This window comes from Callospermophilus lateralis, chromosome 11 (assembly GCF_048772815.1).
Source record: "Callospermophilus lateralis isolate mCalLat2 chromosome 11, mCalLat2.hap1, whole genome shotgun sequence".
NCBI classification, from domain to species: domain Eukaryota; kingdom Metazoa; phylum Chordata; class Mammalia; order Rodentia; family Sciuridae; genus Callospermophilus; species Callospermophilus lateralis.
In genome coordinates this window covers 101,917,818-101,931,221 of record NC_135315.1, presented here as the reverse complement: position 1 = coordinate 101,931,221, position 13,404 = coordinate 101,917,818, and the positions used below count along the sequence as shown (strand labels likewise).

The following is a 13,404-nucleotide window of genomic DNA, read 5'->3' as shown; positions in this document are numbered from 1 at the left end:
TCAATCCACTGACAGGGATTAATCATAGTCAAGTAAGGTGTGGTTGGAGGAGGTGGGTACCTGGGGATGTGCCTTTAGGGTTTATATTTTATCCCTGGTGAGAAGAGCTTGCTCTCTCTCTGCTTCCTGGTGGCCATGGCTTTCCTCCACCACACACTTCTGCCATGGTGTTGTGCCTCATCTCAGAAACCAAAGAATGGAGTCAGCTGTCTATGGACTGAGACCTCTGAAACTGTGAGCTCCCAAATAAACTTTTCCTCCTCTAATTGCTCTTGTCAGGTCTTTTGGTTGCAGCAGTAAAAAATCTGACTAAAACACTCCATGACCCTTTCCTCAGTAATTTTGACTTTTGATTTAAAATTAAAGTAAGCAATTTCATATAAAATCTGAGCTCCCCAATAGTAACTTTAGATTAGCAATGAAGTTAGAAACACAAATAATACAAGCACAAATTGATCAAATTATAAGAATTTAGTATTTAAAATATTACATTTTATGATATTTGTTTGAAATGGAGATATCATGAGAAAGTGCATTCCAATTCATAACACAGTGTGTTTCTATAAATTGGAAATAAATCAGAAATACCCAGGCCCATGATGAAAGTAGGAAAAGGGCAAGTGTGATTACCTCCCACTATTCCACCAGCAAGTCCTGTGTCTTTCAGGGTTTGTGGACACCTGACCAGTAATTTATTTATTTATTTTTAATTTTTTATTAGTTATTGGTGGACATTTTGCATTTATTTTTTATATGTGATGATGAGAATCAAATCCAGTGCCTTACACATGCTAGGCAAGCACTTTACCACTGAGCCACAACCCCAACCCCATGACCAGTAATTTATAATAGTAGATTAATGTTCTAAGTTTTATTGTTTTAGGAGTTAGATTTGCACTGAGAAGTAAAGTGAATATTAAAAATCCAATAAGTAATTCTTTTTCAGTGATATTGATTTTATTCGCATTTCATGAATGTGTTCTATGCTTTGTTAACAAAAATGTATAGTTTTTAATCTAAAAGTGAATTATGCAGTTTTGAAATATTTATTAAAAAAACTATCTTTCCCACAAGCTTGTTACAAGGCTCAGTTAGAAGGGATGGGCAATATTTTGTATAACATTGAGGTTTACTTGATGTTTTGTTTCTCCTCTTTTTTTAAAGAACAATGATTATTCTTCCCACCAAACTGGGAACAAGAATCATAGAACAACAACAAAAAAAAACAACAACATCAAAACCCAGCCAAACAAACAAAACTAAAAAGTAAAAACATCCCAGATTGTCTTGGAGTTGTAACAGGCAGGTTACTGTCTGAAGTTTTCAAAATCTTTGGCTTCCATATTGATGTTACCATGCTAAAAAACTAAAAGGGGCACAAAGAGAAGAACAAAGATTTATCTATTAGGATCCTCATAGGTCTTGAATCTTTCTTTCTACCTATTTTAATTGGTTTACTGACTTTTTAATGAAAGGATCTAATGAATGTTCTGAAAAAGCATGAGTTAAACATGAAATATTAAGTTGACAATTTTATGTTATCATAGTTTATATATCATAAAGTATGTGCAAATTATCAAAATTTTTTCAATAATTTGATCATTTTCATAAAAATAGATAATCTTAGAAAATTATTAAGAAATGAAAAAAGTGCAATTAACAATGTGCCACTAATATGTTCAATACTAGTATAGATTTTATGGTAAAATTAGTAATTCAATGACTTTAATGAAAGTTTTCTAGACAAAAAAACAATTTACTTCAAAACAATTTTAAGCTGCTACCACAAAGTATGATTTGATCCTTTGGCTATAATAAAACCAGAGAACATACAACTCAAAATTGTTTTTAGTTTTATTAACAAGTCATGTATAGTTTCTTTTAATTAATAGCTAAAGATTTTGTCATGCTTCTTAATATTAAAAAAGTAGTATAACTTGAATTCAATTTGCAAAAAGGTCATTCTGAAACCTGATTTCTTCTTCACATTTGGTGTTTGAGAATTCTAGGGCTGTCATATTTTAAAAAGGAGCAGATAAATGTTTGAAGTATTCATATTTGAAGAAAATATAGTAATATATGAAACCACAAGAGAACACTCCAAATCATTTTTTCCTAAGGTTTAATTTCAACTTATAAATTTTAAATGATGATTGTAATGCCAATCCAAGTTTTTGCTTATTTGCAATGCATGAAATATTTTTTATAACTTGCAGGTGAAATATTCCTTTCACCACAGTATTTTTACCCTTATTTATGCTCTCTTTTTAATATTTTTCCCCCTTGAGTCTTTTTTCTTCAATAGTTTAACACATCACTTCTGGCTCAGCTATAGAGCAATCCTAGAACAATAATGTTTCAACTTGCAAGGAAGAACACCCTTTTTGAGTTGGTAGAACTCCACCAGCTGGATTAGATCCATAAATCTAGTGTGACCATCATCTAGCATGTGGAATATTTTACCATCATCTTCCACCTGCAATAGGAAAAGCAACAAGCTGGTAAAGAGGGTAAAGAAGCCAGAAGGATTATGGTTGTTCCACTGCAAGCTATGTCTTCATGCCAAAATTGACAAGTTTATAATACTAAGGACTGTGCAGAGAACAGCATGGCATGCCCACTTCTTTAATTTCACTTACATTTAAAAGAAGTATCATCTGATCTTTGGATAAGAAACTTGCCTCCACTTTCTCTGCATCTAATTCTCCCAGAGTTCTGTTTAGTTAGGATAGTTTAACAATTTTGAGTCAATGAACAGAGTGAAATCTGTACTATTCAATGTAAAAGTAGACAGGAGATTTTAATGCTTCCATGTACAGAAATTAATTTCTATTTCTAAACATCATCTACTTAATGACTCAGTATATTAAAAATAGCTATTCATATAATTTTTATCAGCAAATTCATTCTGAAGCAATAAAATATTATGCTAATGGAATTTCAGTTGACTTTTTTTGTTTGGTGGTGAAGTCTTCTAGCATTAAACGCCCATACTTGCTGGGGACACTGATCAAATAATCAAAGAAGAAGGGTTGGTACTCTATATGGCCTTTGGATGATTTAAAAAAGAGGCAATTCAAAGGAAAGCATCAGTAATTTAAATAAGACCTTCCTGAAAGAAGATTGAATCTGTTTTACTCTGCCTGATTCCAATGTGCACGTCACATATGTACATATGTGCACATGCTGACATACAACAGCAGAAGCAAAAAAAAAAAAAAACCCCAAAGCAAGTTGTGCTAGCCAAAAAGAGAGTCACAGATATTTTAAAAATGTTCCCAGGATTATTTAAAGTCCACCAATTTCACAATTCCTGTGTTTCTATACAAATAATTTAAAACAAATGAACAAAAACTAGCAAAAATAATAGCAAAAAATGTCTTTGAGAGAAGAGAAGAGAAAGGGTTTTAAAATAATGTTTTTTTTAAGGAATGGTTAGAACTCAGAAAAAAGAATCTTTAGTTGCCTTTTAACAATAGGTGGCATGAAGTCTATACAATATTGCTAAATCTTATTTCGTGGAAAAAAGATAAATTTAATTTTTACAATTCCTCTATTTCTTATATTAATTCAGGCTCATAAAACCATTTCTGCCAAACTTAACGCTGGTCAAAGCACAAGAACCTAATATTATATTTAATAAAAGGAACAACAGAAAAACAAAGTTTCCAAAAGCTTATGAATTAAGATCATATATAATATACAAATGTGAAATCACAAATTACTTTGTGGTATAATTTGAAAGTGCTTTATTTTTTGTTCATGACTCATTAACAGGACGAAAGTTTTGGGGTTACTCTGACTACCCCTTACCAAAAAAAAAAAAAAAACTCTAAAAAGAGAGAGGAAGAATTTCAATATGTTTCTACATTTACTCACAGATTTAATAGAAACATAGCATGTAACAAACCCAGGATGTGTACTCAAAAAAGCTGTAGCTGGGATCTCGTTAACTGTGTATATTCAGTGTGTATGATTATTCAACTTGGTGAATGATATGTTACAACATAATCTCATACTACAAAACTGTCATCATTGCTAATGTAATTTTAATATGCTAAATACACAGTCTATTTGTGACATTGTTTGCTTACAATACCCAGCAAAACATTCCGTTGGCATAAACAGTTCATGTTGTCCTTTTTCCACTGGGAAATTGGGTATTCCCATATAACTACCAGAAAGAATAAGGGATGAGAACAAATAAGGGATGAGTGTGTGTGTGTGTGTGTGTATATATATAAAAGACACAATGATTTAGAGTAAAATCATTTTTACCCCCTTTTCTACACTTGGTCTGCTTTCTTCTTTTGATTCTGGCTTCTACTGTTACACGACAGAAAATAAGAAATGCTATATCCTTAAAATTCATCTTTAAATTGTTTATTAAATGTTTAAGTAAAAATGTTTCAAGTTAAAAAAATATATACTCAACATGCACTTTAACCTTGAAGAATGCAGTGGGAAAGCCTCTATTAATGTCAGGTTACAAAAAGAAGATGTGGTCTAATGGTCTCAGAGAAAAAGGCTGCCGGGTATGGATTCTGATTTACTGGCAATGTAGTGAAAAGCTAGTTTTGTATTAATTACTGGCAAACACACTGTGTAAGTGGTCCCCACTGGTGACTTCAATACTAATCTCACTGTGCCTGGGCAAAGAGGCAGCCAAATCTGAGGCATCACAGATGTCTGATGAAATTATCCACTTTATTTTTGAGACTCTGACATTACATCATTGGTAGACAGGATAAAGGGCATTTCACGGAAAAATTAAGCAGTAATTCTTCCCCCTCCCAAGCAGATCACCACTACCACCTGGTGGACCACCTGACACCTTCACGACTTTCCAAAGGAATACCAAAAAAATAGAAACAGGCATGATTACTCTGTACAATTATTTTCTCTGGGTTACAAATTCATAAATAAAGGGAATTATAATCTTCTAAAACATTTAAATCATTCTTTCTTATTTTTCACTTTTCCTGACCTCACTGGATTGTAACTATGATCACTGTTTAAATTTATTTACAAAAAATTGACCATGCTCTAAGCAGAGATGTATATTAAAATCCTTTCGACTCTGATGAAATGCTGACTTGTTATTAATAATCTTCCATGTGAAGATGAATTTTTACCCAAATGTCAGTATTAAATCTCCTCAAACCCTGCCATCATCTTAAGTCAGCCTTTGAAGATAAAGGATTCTTTCTCCAGTTGTTTAAACTGACTTTGAAGATAAAAGATTCTTTCTTTTCCTTTGAAGATAAAAGATTCTTTCTCCAGTTGTTTCATTTCTCATCCAATCCTCAATAAAATGTTCTCTTTGTATTGCATTTGGGAAGGAACTTAGCAGTATTAAAGTACCTGAAACTGAGTAATGTAAAAAGAAAATCCTTCAGATTATAAATCTCTCATAAAATATTTTATGCTTCTCTTGTGTACTCTATGGTATCCCATTAAAAGATAACACAAAAAAATCATCAAAAAGTACTCTTTTAATAGATTCACATTTTTAAGCTGTAAATATTTAGAGAAATAGCAATAGGGATGTAAACAGAAATAAAAGTAAACATTGAAAACATCAGAAAAAAAATCTACTTAATATACCCTGCATTATACCTAAAAAGAATTACAATGTATAGGATAATGTCATAATGTAAATCATATTTTAGAATCATATATATTACTTGTTCAAAATGAAACATTGATACCCCAAAACAAGGTTAGTTTTTTTTTCCTCTCATGAATTAATATCTAAAATGCTAGAATTGGCACAGAATGGATAACATTAGTGCTCCTAGTTAAGAACAAAGAATACTATTCTCTTCTCTGTTAATTTATACACAAATACTGAGCACATTCTGTGTACTGGGTATTATACAGATATTGCTAGAATTCAGAGATAGCCACTCTTACAGAACAAAGTCATTTCTGTGTTATGATAAGCCAAAATTAAAAACACTTGGTGTGCACTGAATAAATGATTATTATTTACTGGCAAAATTCAAACCAAATCCAAAATCCAAACCCAAATTCTACTCAACACTAAAAGTATCAAACTTGTGGTCCCATCCACAAGTCCTTGCTGAATAATCAATTGCTGAGCTTCATCTCTGAAAATCTTATGGTGAAACCATGGCTGGGACCGATGGATGGCTAAAGAAATAAAATGAATGAATACAAAGGTTTGCTTGCAGTGACTGCAATTTCACTACATATATGTCCCCCATCAGTTAGTGACCACATGTCACTAAAGTCATGTCACGCTGCCCATCAGCTCAGTGACCATGGCTAGGAGCAGACATACCCATGTTTGTGGCAGAGGTCTGTGAGGAGGCAGTGGGGCTACTGTGACTGCCCAGGCACAAACATCCTTTTTTCTGAGCAAGGAATGGGAAAACAAATCTCAGTTTTGGGGGTGAAAGAAATTCAAATTAAAAATTCTTTCAAGAAAGTGAAATTATGAGTACCCTCCAAGTGAGTCCTTCTTCAACTGCAACTGAAAGAGCTTCGGTGGGATTTTCTATATCTCTACTTTTCTGACCTGAGAAGTCCATTGCTACCAGGGAGTTCTCTGATATACTTCTCTAAAAAAAAAATTTTGAAAAATGAAACAAAACCAGAAAACATTTTCAGGTCATGAAAATCTTCAAAAGTAATTGTTTACTGTTTTGCTGGCAATATGCTTCAATTTGAGACTGGGATTCCCAAAGTAGCTATCAGGAAATTAAAAAGTTAAAAGTACCCATCCAATATAAAACGATGCTATGGAGAACTTTGCAGTTCAATGGCTATTTGTTAGGATAACTGAATTAAGTGCTGAGTAATGTGATGAAAATCTTTGAAAGCATGTCTTTCCCCTAAAACAAACCTCTTTTTCACATTATCTCCTAATATGGCAAATCTACAACTGAGGAAGAAATAACCCTTCCTACTGGCTATAAAGAACTACCACTTCTGAACTCATCTCTGTATTAAACTTTATGTCAAATCCACCAACTTTGAAGCCACGATTTTATGATTCAAAATATGTAAAAGCTATTACTTAGATTGATACACATCTTCTTAGAAATAGTACTCATGTTTTATAAAGGAGCAAATTGGAATATGTGTTTTGAAAGCTTATCATGTCAAGTTTCATTTTATTTGGAAAATGAAATTTAACAGAATAATAATACATAATATTAGATTTCATATTAAAATTTTTATGATGGGGCTGGGGTTATGACACACCAGTAGCACACTTGCCTGGCTTATGTGAGGCACTGGGTTTGATTCTCAGCACCGCATACAAATAAATAAAGGTCTGTCAACAACTAAATTTTTTTTAAAAAATTATGATGTAATATATAAACACTTTTTCATTTTTGAAGAGATGGGTGGCCAAGTGATAGCTGCAAAAGCAATTCTGAATGACAGAAGCACAGACATGAAAAGAAGACATATTTAAACAAATGTAATCAAAACAATGATAAAGTCAATGTTTTTGCTAATTACTTCTTATATTCATAGTCTCTAAAGGGAAAGTAAAGCATATAAATCCTGGATCTTATTTTTATTTTCTTTTTTTCTGGCGTCCCATTTTGCAATCATCTTTCAAGAAACAGGCATTCTATCCCACAATGAGTCGTGAGTACTAAAAAGAGAAAATTGCCAAACGCTCTAGTCAAGAGTCTCACGTGTCTTATACACTAGGAAGATAACTTAAAACTAAGCAAAAAAAACTAAATGGAAGTGTGTATCACTTATTCTTCAATCATTACTAAAAGAACAAAATCCAAAGTGAAATTACACTGTAAATTATGAGCCAACCTGCATCTGGAGATTTGTGGCTTTCATACACACACACTCTCTCTCTCTCTCTACCTTTGGAAAAGACACCATACTCAAATGTGGGCTTCAAACAAAACCTTGTCCTCAAGAAAAAAAAAATTTAGGTTTCTTTATCACTGCCTCACATATCCCATTTTATTAGCATCTGTTATTTTCTCTTCAAACCATATGATAATGGCTGACAATCTTATTATGGTCCATCTATATTTCTAGAGATCTGGCATGCAATCTTCCATTTGTTACAGGAGCCTTTATAACTGACAGCTGCTCTTTCCAGACAGATGCTTTCTCAGTGATTTCTATTTGCTGTCACACCTTAGTTTGCCCTTCTCACCCCATGATCTTCCATGCTGGGCTGTGGATCAGTTGGATACACTTTTGCTTTCCCAACATTAATGGAAAGTGTCCACCTGCCCAAATCAGAGTAACCCTAACCCTAACCTGGACCCTAATGATAGATTTATCCTTATAACAACTTTAACTTCACATGCCAAGATGGGTTCTATAAAGAGAAGTTCCTGATAACATAAAAATACTGCAAGAAAAAAAAAATAAACAGGCTTTTTTTCTCTCCCTACCCAATACAGGGGACCAGATGTTCAATAAGATCCCATGTTCCATAATTATTTGACAAACAGAGAATACAAGACAATTAAAGAAATTTTCCATTTGCTACAATAACTACACTAAGAGGAAATAGGAGTGTAGTAAATGTTGTCTACTGAATGGCAGGTGGTGGATGAAAAATTAATAGTTCACCTTAGGTGGACAAAGAAATGGAAGTAAAGCAAAGTCTGATAAATCCAAAAGGTCATTTTCAGCTCAATTTCTTTCACATAGGAAAGCAATGCTGTTAACATTCAGAACTGGCTGAATTTATCAAATATTTGTTCCTTTTTCTAGCTCTTCTTAGGGGATGAACAGGATAGGCCCTAGAAAAATGAGCCATGATTTTAATTGCATAGCCTTTCTCTCTAAGAAGGGAAGCCTGGGTGTACCCTGCATTACCCAGACCAGACTCTGAGACTGCTTGTATCCACTTTTAGTGAGGTTTACATCTAAAATGGTTTTTAGGCAATATAACTACATGGCAAGTAGCCACGCTTTCTCTGTCACTCTATTTGAAGGATCTTGATAAACCTGCAGCTCAGAATGACTAAACAAGAGGGCAAAGAATTTCTCCAGATATCGTTCTCTCATCTGCTTCATACAGAGCCAAAGGACACCCCAGATGTAAGAGTCAGGAGATTATGCAACTACCCCCTTCTTTTACACTGCAGGACACCAGAGATTCAACCAAGATCACACACCTTATGGTAAAAATAGCAACCAATATGTCCCATCTAGGGTTATTTCAAGTGCCACATAGTGGGAGGTAAAGAAAAGAAACTGCAGCTTAGCATATCTAGCCCAGGGTCAAAAATAAAGACTAAAAAGAACTGAACAGACATTTTCTCCCAATCTCCTCACTCAAGCTAGGAACATATTAACAGACATTCCTTTAAAAGAATTCTTCCTTTACCCTAAAATGAACCAAATCTATCTGGCTTCCTAAAATATCTGCTGACGATTCTCATTTCAAAAGGTGATATTAGTGGCTGTCACATGACATTATGGCTAGGTGCTCCCTTTGGTATGAGAACTGTTGTTTTGTTTCTCTTCTCAAAATATGGACAAGTTTAAAAGAGAATACTGTTACTTGAGAAAGGTAACTAAATTATTCTAACTTTTCTATGTAACTCACTGAAAATAGTTCCTGAGTAGAAAGCAGCAGAGACAGGTGAGGGGCACCAGCACCATTCAGGTCACTGATCCCTCTGTAATCATCTAGAAAAGCGGATCTCTCCATACACACAAAAGTAAACACAAATACCTCCCCAAACATCTAGGTCTCCTTCACAGACATTAAGAATAGCATAGATACAGTTCTCAGGTGCTACCTTCCATGATCACAACTCCTGTGTAGAACAAGACCTTACCACGAGGCATTGGGACCTCTTGCCCCTGTCACACATGATTCCAGTCAGATTCACTCAAGGAGCAGTCCTTTTTACAGATGGGGTTGAATAAGAAAGACCGACTAAGCAAACTCAGATATGCCATGATCAACAGCAGAATGACTTTCAGTGGGAAAACCTAAGAATAATATCACACTTGTATGCTAACAAAAGTAATGAAAATGGAAAGGACTTTATTTATAACATTTTTCCTATGATTAAAAGGACACTAAATAATAATTGCTTCCAAACGTTTGGCTGCTGTTAACATGTCCATGCTAATAACTCTAGATTCTAAAAGAAAATTTGGAGGGATTTAGGAAAGGGTTAAGATAATACAATTCATTATTTTTTTATATACAGATGGATGGAAAGATAAGAGTAAGCTGACAAACTGTAGAAAATATTCACCTTAAAGTGATTTGTATTATAAAAATTCATTACATTCTTTAGTTTCTCATTTTAGGGCTTAAAAGTAATATGATACAAAGATGAGAAGTTATTCTTCCATAATTTAAAGCAACATAACTACAAAATATGGGCTCTTTTTCTATATCATCTATTGGCTTCAGTTCATTCCTAGAACTGAGCATTTCATCTGGCACATTACATGTGGGTAAATGTACCTTCCTTGGTCACAGTCAAGAAGAACACATTTTTAGCCTAAGTGGAAACACAGTTTTCAGAAAAGTGCATTAACTGATCTGTAACACAGGCACATACATCTGAATTTCTAATATACTCAATATTAAGGATTGCAGCAAGAATTGCAGAACATAAACATTAAGTTCAGAAATAAATTTCTGTGTTAATGCACAGGAAATTAAAATTAAGTGCTAAAGAAGGTAAAAGATGTGCCTGTGTGTGTCTGCAAATAGATATCCAAGTTACATTTGGTAAAACTCTGAGAAGCACTGCATAGTTAATGTAATGCATGACCTATATTTTGACTTGTAGTTTTTTCATTTCCTGGAAAGCCGTCTGCTTTTTAAGAACCTGGAACTTAAAAAAAAATTACTGTTAGAACGCCAGAAAGTAAAAATATACACATGCGTATATTACAGTTTTTAAAATTTGAAATCATTGGCATCTCTATAATAGGCTACAACAATCTCAGAATCAGTATTAAAATAAATAAGCAAACCCACAATCAAAGAAAATTAATTAAAAAACACACAATGCCAAGGAAAATGTTCTACAAATTATGTTATTAAGAATCTAATCCTCAAATGATGTAATGACATAGAATATACATTCCTTCAAATATTTAAAATATTTTACTAACATATAACATTATGTATTATAATTGAATATTTCATATATGTCCTATGATTTTTATCACAGACCGTACACATATGCTATCCAAGTATAAAAAATTCAATATAACATCATACATACACAGTATAACTTTACTTGACCAAAAGGAAATGGTAAATATATTGTAGTATATATTTGTAATGTAATAGCAAATTAACATAATATAAATATAAAATAAAATATAGGTTCCAAAAATCGATCCTTACTATGGGTGAACTGCAGCCACTTCTGCCTTGATATGGAGGCATATAATTCTGGTACAGCTGCATGCCATACTGCAAAATAAATAAACAAAAACACAATGTTACAACTTTTACTTTACTACACTGGTAATTCAATTAAAATATCTTTCATTAATCATATGTTATCAGTATAAAAAATAATTTTGTGGTTTTCCTTCAAACAGACAAATAAAGCAACCAAAATTTTGACAGAAAATCTTTTAATGCCCTTCAACAATACATTTAAAAAGATATGTTTTTTACTTTATTTTACTGAGGCTCCCAAATTAAGGTCTTACTCACTAGTATTACTTTTTTTTTAATTTCTTTTTTTAAGAGAGAGAGAGAGAGAGAGAGAGAGAGAGAGAGAGAGAGAGAGAGAGAGGGAGGGAGGGAGGGATAATTCTTAATATTTATTTTTTAGTTTTCGGCGGACATTGTTTGTATGTGGTGCTGAGGATCGAACCCAGGCCACACGCATGCCAGGCGAGCGCGCTACCGCTTGAGCTACATCCCCAGCCCCTCACTAGTATTACTTTATACTGGTATTACTTTATACTGAGACTTACGTTTCTACTTACATATTTACATAGTTTGCAGAAAACTCATTTGGACTGGTACCTTGTCTCATGAAAAGAAAGCTCACTTGGGAAAGGTGTCATGCTGTACATTCCAAAGATATTAAAAACCTCACATATGTCCTAAGCAACACTGTAAAATTCACTGTCATTCTGATGATTAATGAATTAATTTGTCTCTTTGGTAAAACTATAAATTGGGCCCTATCTGGAAAATTCTCGGATCTATATCATTCTTGGTTAAATATTCTTATAACCAAGAATAATTATTTTCATAATATTTTTGGGCTTCACATTCAGAAAACAAAAACACTGAGGAGTCCAGCTGATTTCTGTGTTTCAAAATACAATGTAGCAGTTTAGAAATGTGGGGTCTTCACTTTTAGGAGGCAGCATCTGACAGACTGAGCCAGCTGGCCATAATGGGAAAGTAGGAGGTCTGGATTCTAATGGGATTATTAGTTTGAGAAAAATTAAGACTGTTAACTGCATGAGCAAACTTGTCCTGAAGAAATCCTCATCTGAATCTGGAAACTACTCCTTTAGATTTAAGCTATTTTGTTGAGGGGGCGGGGTGAGCAATTATTGGCAGCTTTTAATTTTTTATGATTTTAAATTATTTATATTTATACATATTTATTTACATTTTGGCTACACTCCACAATTCTTTCCATTTCATGAAGATATAATGAACTTCATGTTAGGTCTCAGCAGCCCTATTCCATCTACTGCTTCAACCTTCGTGATGTTGGCATTTGGCAGGGTGGTCATTGTGTTCTATCACCTCAAGGCCCCAGCAGCATCCGAGCCAGCAGGTGCTGTGTCTCAAATGGGCCTGACAATGAAAGCGTATATGGAAGGTGTGGAGGATGACTTTGAAGAAGAATGTGCTGCTATTGATTCCATGTTGGACCTGATGAACTATCCTTATCACCTGGAGGAAAATGACCATCTCCATGCCTGCCTCCAGGGGCTGCCAGAGTCCAAATGATAGGTAAGATGGCAATTTAGTGGCAGGTCTAAAAGTCACCCCCTAAAGATGCCAGCCCTTAGGTTCTTCAAAACCCCAATCAGGTCACAACACTGCTTCTGGGATCAAGCTCTAGCCTAAGCACCACCACCTACCTCAAGGTTTCCTGGTGGGTTTGCCTTCCCATGCCACCCTTCTGGCATCTCTCTTTGGCCCACTGGGGCCAGTCCCTATTGACCTGCATCCCCTCTGGCACCAGGTATGGGTCTGTGACCCACATATCTGTATACACAACTTCTGAGCAACAACTACTCTACCCAGTACTTGAGTGTCCACCTTAAATGGGCTTACTTTGTGTACCCACACAGGTGCACAGACACACACACACTCAGAGACATGCATGAGCGTGCGCGCACACACACACACACACACACACACACACACACAAAGAGTACTGTATAGAAAATATTGAATGACAGCATGAAATC

At 34.3% G+C, this 13,404-nt stretch overlaps 1 pseudogene; it reads right to left on the bottom strand.

Annotated features, from left to right (window-relative positions):
• Positions 1 to 2,329: 2,329 nt before the first annotated feature.
• Positions 2,330 to 13,404, bottom strand: part of LOC143385951 (growth factor receptor-bound protein 14-like) — a 59,117-nt pseudogene continuing 48,042 nt past the window's right edge.